Genomic DNA, 15,463 nt, shown 5'->3' with positions numbered 1-15,463 from the left:
GCTAAAAAGTTATTAGGTGAAGTCAAGGTAATTATATTGTTAGTCTAGTTATTCGCCGTGGTTTCTCCTGCGAGATTATATGGAAAAACATTCTTAGTAATTGTCTCATTTTAAAAAGAATGTGATAAGTTTTAGGTTATTAGTTGTTTTAATTTTGTGATTAGTCCCTTGATGGTTAATTTCATTATATCACTATATCTTTATTTAGTTTTAATAATACATCAACTGTAACAATTGTCTATACTTACATAAATGAGGATAGGATAATATATTTTATTAAAGTTTTAATTTAGATATGTTCCATCTGCTTATTAAATTTCACTCAAATCCGTTTTAAAAATATAAAACGGATTTGAGTATTTGAGTAACAAATATGCATAATTTTTTATAAACTTTAACATCCTGCTAATATTATTAACGTCATGTTAAACGAAATAGAATGTAATTTGGTATACAGACGGTCCATAGGTATAACAGATAAGGGTTACTAATTATTCTCTATATGTGAGCAAAGCCACGAATTACAGTTACTTTATTTGTGAAATTTGTGGGACATAAATACAGACTCATGAGGACGGTATCTGCGAATGAACAACAAATGAATTATAGCTATCACTTTACTGTTCGTAGCCGGAACAATTCTGTTATGAGTTAGTTTACGAACGCTTTTGCTGTACACTTACTTATATATCGGATATATTTACATAGTACATGTATTCTATCTACATAGTGGTCTATTTGGATTAATACAGATTAGTCTAGGTCTCCTTCAGGATCGCCATCCTTCCAAGTTCTTTTTAAATGTCAAAACAAATGTATAAATTATCGTTTTTAAATATATATATATATATATATATATATATATATATATATATAATTTTATGCTCTTCTTTGAAATAGATACAATATGCTATGTTCACCATTGTCAGTTGCTTAAAAAGGAATTAAAATAGGAATAATAAAGAATAAGAAATACGTAAAAGAACATCTATTCGACCTGAACGAGAACAGCAATGGCAATAGATTATCCCATGTTACAACTCGCACATAGAAACTCCGTATACAACTTCCCCGAGATATTCCTCTAAATTTGGAAGAGCAAAAATAAAAACAGCAGTAAATCTTACACCCGCTGTCTCAGTACACCAACATCGTATGTCAGGGATGTCACGTACGGCATTTATAAACTTCAACGCGTAAGACAGAGTAATGGATAACATCAGATGATTTAACGGCTAGAGACAGGAAAACTTGTCCCATCCATAGCTGATGTGGTCACCAACGAGCGGAGGTGGCTGTCGGGACGGGATGACAAATGGTCCGGGATGAAAGCAGAGCACAGCAGATAACTCGGCAATTTGTATGTCCTCTGTGGTTGAACATTAAGATTTCTTTGTTAACGTGTTGTTTATATACTGACTTTTATACAAGTCGTTCTGCCCTGTTTAATAGTTTATTTGTCAGAACGGAAAAGGAGCCTTCCAAATTCGTTGTAATTTCATACGGTTTTATTAATGTCACTCTGGCTACCATTCTTTTTAATCGAAAAAGTAAATTAAAAAAAATGGAAGCTAAAAACGACAGATGAAGTGTTTCGTAAATATATTAGCTTAAATATTTTTTTATTTAGAAAATAGAATCACTGCTGCTACGGAAATACCATTTGTAAAGCTAAATCAGTTTTTACGCCTACAAGAATAACAACAGTTTCAATTGTTACAAAATAATATGAGATTAACACGCAAGTAACTTATTAATCATTATCAATTGTAAAAAGAATTATCGATATCGATTTACAATAGGCAACGTAATCGTGTAGCTATATAGCCACATAAAATACACCACGAATCGATGTTTTCAATGTCTGAATTCTTTTCATTCGCTTCGCGATATATTTCTCAATCGAGAATGGATTTAAATGTCATTCCTTACACTTGTAACGATTTCAAACACACTCACAACAAATAAATCGTTCTTTTACTCATGCATTTACTTTTCTGTAAAATGTGTTTCTTTTAACAGTACGAATAAGACATTAAGACAGAAAAAAAAATTAGATATTAGACCAAACAAAATTTGTCGCGTCAGCTAGTTTGTAATAAAAATAGACTGATTCATCGTCGAACCCAAATTATCTAAATGTGGACCACCTATGTTCTTCATGAATAATGAAACTCCATTTAATATATAAGATTTTGAAATTCCTGCAAATAGTGATTGAATTTATTTTGTCCCCAAGCATCGTCTGCTTATTTATACGCGGCTACGCATTACGGTGATGGATGGATGGATGAGTGTTTTTAATGGACGGTCTGCGTTGAGGTTACTTAACTAAAAGCAATGAAATCGATACGTTTTCAGCTTGGACACAAACGCAAATAGTTTTTATGTTGAATATTGATAAAATAATCTAGGTTAAAATTATTTAGTACATCCAGTTTTTAATGATGTTTAAAACATCGAATTAATTAATAATAATTAGTCAACAATACAAATTAATAACAACAATTTTAACAATTTGTTTAATTCATTTTTTAGATATTTTTAATGTCGCCAAATAATTGTATTTACTCTAATGAGTGGATTTAAAATTAACAAATTTAGTTAAACATTTAAAATTTTTAACTAAATTTGTTTCGAAGATTGAGTTCGGGATAGACTAACTAGTGTTTAATAGTAAACAGTAATGGTAAATAATTATGGTTCTGACGACAAATAAATAAATAAATAATATGAAATCGATTAGCATTTTTGTTTGGATAAATTTTATAAAGTGAATTGTACATATTTATTTATACTTTTGCACACATTAAAATATGTATACAGGGCGGACTTAATGCTTGATGACATTCTCTACCAGTCAACTGTTACGCTGAACAGAGAGTAAATGGCGGTGCATTAATTTAATAAAACAATTTGTAAATTAAATAAATGTTTATACATACAGATATCAACATATAGTTTATGTGTATACAAGCCAATTTAATTATAAGCGAGTAATTGTTGCTTGAAATTATTTACTTTTGCACACTGCAAACCACAATACACGTGCCTAGGGAGTATACAGTGTTATTTGGCTTTAGGGGTTGAAACGAAGAGTGTTTATAATTGGGCCTACCTCACATTAATTTATGTTTTGAGTGTTGTAATGTTTATTAGGACAGAGTAAATCAACGATACTCATAATAACATAAATCATAATGATTACACCGAGCGAGATAGTAATGAATATAAATGAAGGTTAATTTAACGAAGTAAGGTCATCAACAAGTGTGTATAATTTGCGGTTTTTTCATCAAACTTCAGCGATTTTTTTATAAGGTTACCCTAATTAAGTAGCCGTAGGGTGTAAGATTAATTATACTGTGTTTAATTCTGTGCTGGGTTGGTGTGTTGACAAGATAGTAAAGAGGTAATGAGGACTTTACTGCCGACATACATAAAACGTATGTCGTATTGCTACGACGTTACTACGCTAAGGTTACGTCGTCCATAGTAAGTTTGCTGTTGCGACAGTGTGCATGAGTGTGTTAACTCTTATAATTGGGTGATATTTGTAGTTGTAGAGCAACTATAAGAAATACAAGTTTACGAATACTACATAAATATTATTATGAATTTTTTTTCTAAATGATTTTAAAAAAAGAGAATATCAATTCACTCGTATTTTTAGTACGTACATCTTATGTAGATATGATATTGACAGTCTATTAATGCACAGTAAATAAATAAATCTATCTAAAAAAAAAAACCAGTTAATTCCTAACCTTCTTATTCATAAAAATTAGAACCTCCTAAATTTATTTACTATTATAGCTATTGAAGTGTTTTGTCACCTTCTTTCAAATTTAAAATTTAGAGCAAGAGAAAAAGAACATTAATAGTTAAAATAGATTCACGAGGGGTTTGACATTTTTATAAGGGAACTAAAGAGAACTGAAATTTGGAACATACATTTATTTTATAACTTAAACATTCGCTATTAAAAGATTTTGGAATAATTTTACTTAAAGGGGAAACATTACACCAATCGTGCAAACCGGACTACAGCTAGCGCTACACAATTCTTAAATTCTGTACTGCTTAAATATTTTTATATAAGGTTTAGTTTCATGTTGGTTCCCTTTCATACTATTCTTTCTATATACCTATAGAGCATGCTCTTTTTCATTTTTATAAAAATTAATTCATTGTAAAATATGTTCATGTCTGTGATGTCTTATTGGATATATAGTCTTATCAATTATTGCTAGATATTTGCCAACTTTTATATTGATTTTAATTAAGCTATAATACTAGCAAGATATTATATAGTTTTTTTCGAATTAAAATGACCGTTAACTAAATAAATATTCGGCCATCAAGCCCTAAGCAACAACAATGTAGGACGAATGTGTAAAACACAGGAAAGCTCTTTACTTTATTAAGTAACCCAAATATCCAGAAATTACATATTAGGTATGTATGTGTCTTTGTTGTCTATACGAATAGTTCCTATTACAATGTGAACTGAAATGCTTTTATACGGATTTTGACAATGGAAATAATGCGTGTAGATGAAACTGTACTCCTAGTCCGTTTGTAATATGTCTAGTTAGTAACACAGAATATCAAATAGATTATTATTTATTCACAAATTGCCAAATTAACTCAAAACGAGATGTACAGTCCTATACAATTTAAACTAGTATTATAAAGAGGAAAGATAAAAAAGAACTACATATTTAAGTACAATAAAATTATGAGTGTGTATAAAAAATTGCAAATACAATCTAACTAAAGTCAACAGTCACACAGTACAGTATGTAATAGAAAATCTAGGCCGGAAGAAAATCTAGATCTCATAGGATTCAATATATTTATTAAATAATCATATTTTACCTAAGCATAACAATCAGTATGGAGACAAAGTGGCCAACTATTTAATTCCACATTATATAAATGAACTACTCACAGAATTATAGACAATGTAAAATGTAAAATATTAGGTACTTAAAATATACAAAAACATATACTCGGAGAAACTTAATGTGAAATGATTTATTTACTTTATTGAACATACTAGTAATATATAAAAAATATGATAGAGGTAAGCATATGTACAGAGACGAGCATAACTCTAAAAGAGTCTCTCTCTTCTAGCAAACCCAAAATGGAGAGGAGCCCCCAATGTCAGTACTCATATTGGAAACTTTCTTTGTAATTATCTATTTTACGAGGTTTTTGGATACGGCACATAAATGTAGACAGATAGATATATAATTTATTTCACATATACCACACTAATAACAAAAGATATAGATAGACATGCACAAAAAGAGAATGAATTATAAAAAATACATAAACGAAATAATTTTTTTTTGTTTGTGTCTGTGCCGCAGTTACACAAAATGGTTATAATTCAGTTTTGCCCTCAAAAGAGCAAAACACAGATTTTTTCGTTATGGTCAAAAACCAAAAATTAGGCGCCAAATTTCATGATAAAAAAAAATTGTGTGTATAAATTATAATTATGCATATCAAATAAGTATATAAGAAGAATTTATTTTTGGATTGCAAAAGTATGAGCATGTTTCTTCCTATAGAACCAAATTAAAATTGCTCTCAATCCGTCAACGCCACGATTTTCAAGTATTAACTTTCTTATATTCTATGCAGTAAAATCCCTCTTCTCCATCTTCGTGAGCGTTTCAATTTCCTTGTTTCCATTGGCATGTTCCATAGATCTAGTAAGTCTCTCATTTTTAAAATCCCTCCCCATACCTCCTCACGCTATAGTGGGTCAATCACGGTTCTGCGGCTGGATTGTAGAACTCTCTTCCAGTACAAAGACGAGTACGTGAAAGTCAATCGAATAAAATCTTCTGGAGCAGATTAAAAGAGCATATTCTGTCCTCATAAACGTATTATGTTTGTGTATGTACGTATTTTATATATATTTATTATTCTATAAAAATATATGTGTTCTGTAAATGTAAGTATATTGGAATATTATAAGTTCATATTTTAGTAAGCGTAATTTCTTAATAATGACTGAAACACTACAATCGCGCCGTTTCTTTTTTTTATTGCACGCACACTATCCGCTGATAAACTATGGGGGAGGTTTATGTCAAGCAATGGACAAAAATGACTGAATTGATGATGATGAAATGCATAAACTCAAAAACACTCTTAACTGGTTTTTTGTTAGTCCTATAGACGCGAGAGAAACAAAAAGGAAAGGTTTGTACTGGGATGAACTGTCCCTTGTCTAAGCAGGGAATACAACAAAGTAAAAAAGTGTTTATTTATTACTAGCTGTTTTTTGTTGTGATGTCTTATCTTCCGTTCCTGTTAGGGAATTGAATTCCGAATAAATCCTTTCTTAGCGAATGTCTACGTGATAAAAGAATTTTGAGTCTCAAGCGGTTTAGACTGTGCAATGACAGATCGATTAAGTCAGTCAGCCCAGAGTCAGGATATGTCTTTTTATATAGATTTTTGAGTAGATTTTTATATGACTTTCAATAGGTTCGGAATTTGCCTGTTTTTTCTTTGTTGTATACTAGACTTTACCCGCGACTTCCTATGCGTGACCTGGATATGTTTACTTAAAAAAACCGGGATAAAAAGTAGCCAATATGCTTCTTCTTCTCATATAGTACGTGTATAGCGAAGTTCATAGTGATTGCTTTAGTTATTAATGTGCTAAAAAGTAACAAACAAACAAATTCACTTTCATATTTACTATATTGGTAAGGATAAGTATTATAATGCGATATATTGTCAATTCTGTAACGATTTCGTTTACGAATTCCATTTGCATTCGGCAATATTTACTTTCGTGTTGGCTCGACATCAATTTGTTCACATTTAAAGCACCTGTTTATTGAGAAGCAAATTTTTTTATTATTATATACATATGTACTCGTATAATTATAATACCAATTTACTGTACTTTAAAAAAGTTATTTATTATTTTAAATTATAGGTCTTATTCGAAGTTAAAATGATTAGTAATAACTGTAAAGCACTTGAAAATTTTAATTCCAAAGAGCCTGCATAAAAATTAGGTCCTCCATTTTAATTTTTAAAACAAAAAGAGGAGAGAGGAAGATGATTGTTATCCTATAAATAGGCTTTTGTTCTTATCTTGGTCGAGGACGAGGTCCAAGGGCCCACAAGGTTTTCACAATGGGACCGCTATTGCATTAATTTGTTGAATAACACAAGAGATAGGTAATAAAATACGAGATGGATGCTGAGATATGTTTACATGGTAAAGAGGATTATAAGTGTCATCTGAGATTGCGATAAACAAGCGATAAACGACAACGAAATAACAATGTGAAATGTTAAAATGTTAATGTCAAAATGTAACGTTTTATTTTAAAATTATCCTATGTTTTCTGATACGTGTAAACGATATGCAATTCTTAAATATAGTCAGTAAGTTAATAAACATCTAATAATTTAATTTATTGACGTCAAAATGATATCACCCACCGTCTCAAATAGAATTCAATACAGACCTTTGAAAAAATGTTTACATCGCGCTCGGTGCATACATACACATATTTCGTCATAGTCGTAGAATACTGACGGATCTGACAAATATTACATATAAAGATCCGTCAGTATTCTATGACTATGACGATTTGTGATGTTGAGACGTAATCTGTTTGTGTCTCTGTGTGTGATAACTAGTGGATCACTATCGTAGGAAATATTCCGAGTGTATCAGTAAACTTCCATGATATAAACTATGTTTCTTAAGGAAATATGCGTAATATAACATGACTAATACGACCAAAGCCGAAGGTTTCTTTTTAGTACTTATATCACACTGTCAATGATCCAAAGCTGTCACGCTTTTTGATAACTGTAGTTAAAAATACAGTTAATTATGTGCGTTTTAACATGGGAGATGAAATTGAGCGTTAATTTGAATATAAAAGAGGGAAAATGAAGCCAAAAATAAAGTTACTGCTAAACTAGAAGTTGGATAGGTAATAAATCTTTTATTAGTCATAAAATAATACATCAAGGATGTACTAAAAAAAACTGCTTTAAATTTAATAAGTTCGGAGAGTAATAAAAGCGAATAATAGGGTGTGCGCAGACGAGCGATAATCCGTAGCAAACTTTTTTGCCCGGCAAAATAGAACATAGAATTGCATTACATAACGTACACGAGTCGATGGCAACTTTCCAGCGATTTGCCAGAGGTAGATTTTGTAAAAGTCAATTACTTGGGTATGTCTTCCCCACTCGTCTCTATCGTGAAGTAGTTATGGGATATAACAATAAAATCACAGGGTACAAAATATAACATCATTGTTCTCAGAAATGACAACATACAAGGATTAGCATGTTCATGGGCATCAAAATGTAATCTGCGATGTTCATAGCGCTGTCCATATCTGAAGACTGCGGTTGCCCCTATATATAGAGCATCAGCTTGTTTACCGTTCTAAGTATTCTTCTTCTTAAGGTGTCATCTCCTACCGGAGGTCGGCGATGATCATGGCGATCATTACCTTGCCCACCGCCATCCTGAAAAAGGATCTAGTGCTCATTCCGAACCAAGAGATTCAACGTCTTCCCGGTCTTCGACAACCTTGGATCTTTCCCTGTACTATAAGCTGCAGAAGACTGTATTTTTTATTCCGCATTGTGTCTTAGTTACAGCAACTTACGGAATTTTATAACGTTTATTATTTATGACTTTTTGTGTATGTTGTAAATATTATAAAATAAAATCGGTTATTTGTAACTTTTTCACTAGTGTATTGTGATATTACTTCTTCAGTAGCCACTTGCAACACCGTATCTACTGTATTGTGTATTGTGGCAAAATTGACATAGTTTTTAACTTACCCGTAACGGTAGCTTCCTCCTTTCTGATTAACAAAACTAATTTATTGAAGAAACTGGGGAAGATAATTATATGTGTCTTAGTAGAAGTATTTCTAATTATATTCCAGAACAAAGAAAATTGCCTGGAAGAGATCGCTTTTAGCGATAAAGCTACTCTACTGCTATGTACATTTCTAATAATGTTTCTGCTTCCTATTTTACTATTATTATCCGAATAATAAATAAACTAAAGTAACAAAGAGCCAGTCATATAGCTTGAGGAATCAATAATTAATATAGAAGAATGTTTCTTGAGTAGCAACCCTATACAAGCAAACGCAGTGTATGACGACCACTGACTAAACGAAGTGACGAAGGAGCAGCGAAGAGTCAGGGGTTGCAGATCTAAAAACATTCCTTATGAGAGTCTATGTTCAGAAGTGATGGCTGCCAAGATATTGCTTCTACTATAACCATTTGCAACAATATACTCGTATCATAAAATCTAACATTCTTATTAAATCAAATACATTTTATTTTCACGGCCATTTTTTGGCCTCCGAATGTGCATTTTGAGTTTTTGAATCGGACCTGTAAAAAATATTTTCATCTAATGTATGTACTCATATTCTGAATTTGTTCTAAAATAAAAGTTTATTGCCTAAATCTACTTAATCGAAAATCAAACGCAATATTAATGCGAAGAGACGTGCTTACCCATAGCGTTAAGGATGTTATCATCGTAAATGTATGATAATCCTACTTTCATAATACAATCCGTGATATTTCAGTTCTTTTTTCTATGAGAAATGAAATATTAAAAAGCCGAAAACGGATTTTTTTCCGGCAACCTTAACAACGAAATAGGTACTATATTATGAAAGTTATTTATTAAATCCTTTTTATTGTATAAACGGTTAGCGGTTTTCACTGAAACAAAATTTGATTGCAAAATAACTTTAGTTAAGGTCATACTAATTATTTTGTTATACTAAAACTCTAAATATAAACGTGTCTTTGTTTATATTTTATTCATAATATTAGAGAAAAAGAATATAATGTTTTTTAACTGAGTAGCAATCAGAAAAGTAACAGAAAAATAAAACGAGGATTATTTAATAGATTGTTAAAAATTATGTTCATTAATTTTATTAGATAAGTCCACTGGACAACTGAAAAGTAATTACCGCCATTTGGATAGAAAAAGTACTTACGCGAATAAAAGAAAATTACAAGACTTAAATTGGCCAAATTCTAAAATGTTTACGGAATTTCTAGATTACAGTTAAATATATTAAGTTATTTGATACGAAACCAAATGAAACGTTGCCACTGTTTCTAATTAAGCACTTTCATGCAGATATTTGCCATGCAAATGCGGACAAAGTGGTGAATTAGCATCTAATTAATCTCTTATTTGCCAAACTTCTTACTGCACTGCACGTACTAAATGTTACTTCATAATGACCTCTTTTACAAACGATTAAGTTTATTTGAAGCAATAACGTGATGAATTATGCTCTATAAAGTAGTTAATGTCAAAGGTATTTATTATTAATGAAGCAACAAATAATTTCTGTTTGTTTTTGGATGGGCAACTGGGCGGCTGAACTTTAGAACGCTAACGCTATATTTGCAAGCTGATGCTACAGTATGAAATAAAACCCATAACACAAGATTGTTTTCCACAAAAAAATATATATATATATATATATATATATATATATATATATATATATATATATATATATATATATATATATATATATATCAAAATCAGTTAGATTGAAAGATTAGAAGAAAAGAATGATTAGATATGAAATAACAAACGAAAAATTAATTCTCAAAATCTTTTTTTGAAGTCGCTTGAAATTGTAATAAATGTGTTTTAATTTTTTTTTTTAATTGGTAAGTGGCCTGCATTTTGCAAATAAATTAACTATATTTATACTATTTATTATCTAAAATGTATTAATGCAATTTCAACTATTTATTATTATCGGATATTTTGATAACAGAGAACCTGAAGATTTGGAAAGGAAGTAGAAACCATTTGGAATTAAGTAAAGATGTAACTTAAACTTCTAAACGCGAGCACTGTGACAGCAACTAGACTAATAATAGAAACTGGCAAACTTGATTGCTGTTTAGTGGCGTTGAAAGTGATTGTTTTGATAGGGTTGCTTGCTGTTTTATAAACACAATTAAGAAGCAAATGAGATTACAACCATCTGGTTTCTATATGTATGTATAACGGGAATTTTATGAAATTGCTATATTTGTTTTTCCAACAAATGTTACGACTTCAGTCAAAAATCTTTTACAGTACGGCGCTTTACGTCTAACACTGCGGGCTACAGCACGCAGAATAAGAGACAAACATAGTAAGTTCATAAAATTTCTTCCGTCGAACATCAAAAATTCTTCCGGGCACAAAATCTTTGTCTCAAATAAAAAACATTAAAAAATTGCGAGTATATCGAAATTAAAAAAAATCACACAGTGAGTGACAAACGGATATAGCTTTCATATAAAAGAAAAATACCTACTTATAACACCGTACGTATGTTGCAATGTCCCGTTGCATTATACGTGTCACGAAATCAATTCACTCCCAGTACAGATCTAATATTTCTGGTTGGCCGTCACTTATAACTTTCTATAAATATACTATTCTCAAAGAAGATTCGATTAAAACAAGACGTGATACACGTGTTTTATTTTTAAAATCGTTTTCAGACAAAGCGCTCAACCCTACAATCGGTACTGAAATTAAACCCGTGGCACCGCATGTAACCCCTAACTACCTATTTGTCAATGGGAAGTGAGATCGAATTCACGGCCGTCTATTTACCGACCACTCGATCGTTACCTCCAGTGGGCTGTTCGATACAGCGACAACAATAAATCTGCACCCGAGGCTTAATCCTAAAATCGGTTTACGGGTTGAGGGCTCGAGTTTTAGAGCTGCGTTTGTTAGTCAGCGTTTGGATTACGTATTTATAGCTGTGATACATTTGTCACGTTGTATATATTTCAGAAATTTTAGCAAACACATAAGGTTTTTTGTTCATCATCATCATAGTTGTCACTATAGTAATAACGTTTTTAATACCAAGTATGTTTTTAAATAAAAAAAAAGAACAATATTTTAAACATTATAGTCAAGATAATTAAGGCACTACCTATATATATTGCATTATAATACGGAGGGCTAAAAATTAAATATGAATTTCAATACTAATGTAGCCAAATATACATCAATTATTAAAATGTATCTTATCGTTAGAATAATATATTAATCTTACACTTTTTCCTTAGGGGGTACAACAAAAGAGCCCCATAAGATATACATTAAGTAGTAACAAGTATGGATTACAACCATAAGAACGATAAGTACGCCTATTTATTCACGCCTGTGGGTGACGGAAGCGGGCTCAGGAAATGCATTGAACAGCTTGGTAACTCGTACGTTATAATTACGAGTAGAATTGTTACGGAACGGCCTGTACGAGTTGTAGCCTCATTTCAATTATCTCCTTTCAATAATTGAACTATTTTGCTTGAGCACGCTGTTCGCGAGGACATCACAATGTTCTGTTATGGTGGTAATTTTTTTTATATTTATGAATAAACTGCAAATACTTGGTATAAGCAAATAGTTTAGTTCAGTTTAATACAATTAAAACACCAGAGGGACCAGGGGGAGACTTTGTACAAAAGTCGTTTGCTTGGGATAACTCTATCCCATTCGTGTTTCTACCATGAAGTGAAGGGTGGAATATGGCAGTGAATTTACAGGGTACAGAGGAATAACACCTGAGTTCTCAGAAATGGCAACGCATGGGGGGTATCATGGGTGAAACACTATACTCTGTTATGCCCATGATACTGCTCATGTCTATAGGCGACGGTTATCACTTCCCATTAGGTGGGCCGTCAGCTTGTTTGCCATTCTAAATTGCATAAAAACAACATTTTTTTTTTAAATTTCTCCATGGACGTATTACGTATAAACTATTGATCGGATATTGATAAAATTTTATGTAGTTCATAAAGTCTGGATCAACATATTTATAGAAAGAGAAAACTTTTATTGTCAGAAATGTCTGAATTCCGTGGGGAAATACAAAAAACGCCATACGCGAACATCACGGGCATAGTTTAAAATAAATATTTCGAAAGGTATGTGTCGGACCCGTTATGAAAGAGAAAGGTTTTATTTTATGTATTTATAGAAAAATAATAAAACGGCAAACGGCGTGATATGCGACCGGCTCCAGAGGGATTATTGTATTAACAAGCATCCGACATAAACACATTACCATCGGCGATGCAATTACATGGTTTTCCTTGATTTATTTACGTATTAACTATTATTTACGAGGGGACTACAGATTCAAACTTCAACCTAATTGTATTTGTATATGTATATAGTTTGTAGGTTTAAACATATTGTCAACTTATATAATGGTGATCCATAGATTTAGAACTACTTAAAATACACAAAATTTATGGGTTAATCCAACATGGCTACTTAAACAATATTTATTACCAGAGGAAGATTTTGTAGAAAAGTCGTTTGCTTGGGCACCTCTGTCCCATCGTGTTTCTACCGTGAACAAGTTATGTTTGTTTGGCTGTGTTTCGGTTTGAAGGGTGGAATATAGCAGTGAATTTACAGGGTACAGAGGAATAACACCTGAGTCCTCTGCGACGCATGGGGAGATTCATGGGCGTAACACTATACTCTGTTATGTCCATGGTACTGCTTATGTTTATAGGCGAGGGTTACCACTTTCCATCAGGTGGGCCTTCAGCTTGTTTGCCATTCTAAATTGCATAAAAAATATTCAAAACAATATGAACACACCAAATATTTTCATTTTTAATATGTTCATGTAAAAATATGTGTCTCTAATAGCAGAACTGTAATGTGATATCATTATCAATCGTAAATAAGGCGTTTATAAAGAAAAAAAAATAATAGTGCAACTTTATAAAGAAAAAATTGATGACACAAAATAGGCATGCTAATGTCTGTACCGTTCCGATATCTACATATCGGGTTCCTCTGGACATGGTGGGAAAAAGATCATCATCCATTTACGTATTGGGTACTACAATTCGATACTGGATTATCGATATTTAATATATTATTCACCTAATACACCTATAGTAATAACGTGGATGGAGAAGTGATACATATAGACAATAATAATAATAAAAAAAACTACTTCATGCGGCCAAATAAGCTGGTAGAGACGTAATTTAAACAAACCAACTATCTACTTGCAATCGTACGTATAAAGTCGCCCATAAAATTGATTATCAGGTGACCCGGTTGACCTGCTTACATTTTATGGTAAAAAAGGGCTACCTAGCCCTTTTCACTAGCTGTAGTAGGTGATCTGTTTGCTGCTTAAGGCGTAAAAAAGATTGATCGTGTTTATGTCACAGTAGAAAAGATTAAGCGTATAATGAAAGATGAACAAGTACTTTCAAGAGACACTTAGACATTACTTTTCGTCAACAAAATTAAAATATTTGCAACAAAAAAAAAAAAAAAAAACGTTATCTAAATATCACCATCTAAAATCAGCATTACATAATTTTTCCTTTGCATTCATATATAAGGCAGCACCGAAAAAACTGCTACTAAAATACTACAAATAATTAATAAATATTTACGAAAATATTAATGATTTATAAAAATCACAAAAAAGGGTTAGTCCACGTATTTTTTTTTAAATGTAAAAAAAAAAAATATGAAATTCTTTACACTCGAGAACTATTTGTATTAGTAGCAGTAAATACCTGAATCGACAAAAGGTCTTCGATATTGATGACGTAAGTTGATAATAAGTATGAAACGATACTATCTGTAAGTGCATATCTTACGATATCACTTCTATCGATTAATATCTACAGATATCATCGACGGATTCTGTTAGTTGCAAAAATGTACACGGAGATAATATCTGCAGATAAGTTTTATTGAACTTCTATATATAAAAAGAATGTCTCTAGCAGATTCAGCTGCGAATCCATGTATCACAATCCTGTGGGAATATAAAAAAGAAATTCCGATATAAGAAATTTCTGTAAAAGCTTTCATGTTTTTAGGCTATGCAGTTTCGACTGTGAATCGATCAATCATTCAGAATCCTCTTGTAAAATTTATAGTTCTCAATTTGTTTGTACATATATACCATGATTACGTTATCAATTATAAACCGATTTTCATAAGCTCACGATGTTCACGATTGAAGTCACTTTTTTGCGGAGTATAATGTACTTATAAATTTTATAGTACCTATATCTTATGTTCGATTTGTGATAACCACAAATACTATTAAGTTTTTATGCGTAGACACACGATAAAATCTTAGCCTGTAACGAGGTGCTTGAATTTTATGTTAAGAAATATTTTATGACACTAAAGCTAAAGAGTTGTTATATATTAGGTATAACATTGTAAACTATGGATGAAAGGGATTGTTAGTAATGGGTTCTAACAACCTTATTGGGGAAAGACCGCCTTACTTACCTTTATTTACCTTTTTACATTTTATAATTTTCTATTTTGAATATGTTTGTGTAGATAATTCAAACAGATAAG

General features: G+C 31.4%; 1 protein-coding gene across 6 annotated transcripts in view; it reads right to left on the bottom strand.

Annotated features, from left to right (window-relative positions):
* LOC113518776 (peripheral plasma membrane protein CASK) overlaps positions 1–15,463 on the bottom strand; it is a 294,948-nt gene that overhangs the window by 46,783 nt on the left and 232,702 nt on the right. The gene's annotated exons all lie outside the window — the stretch shown is intronic.

The sequence above is a fragment of the Galleria mellonella genome, unplaced genomic scaffold (genome assembly GCF_026898425.1).
Source record: "Galleria mellonella isolate WM207_F2 unplaced genomic scaffold, CSIRO_AGI_GalMel_v1 utg44, whole genome shotgun sequence".
NCBI classification, from domain to species: domain Eukaryota; kingdom Metazoa; phylum Arthropoda; class Insecta; order Lepidoptera; family Pyralidae; genus Galleria; species Galleria mellonella.
The sequence above is the reverse complement of the archived record's forward strand: the minus strand, read 5'-3'. Positions and strand labels throughout refer to the sequence as shown.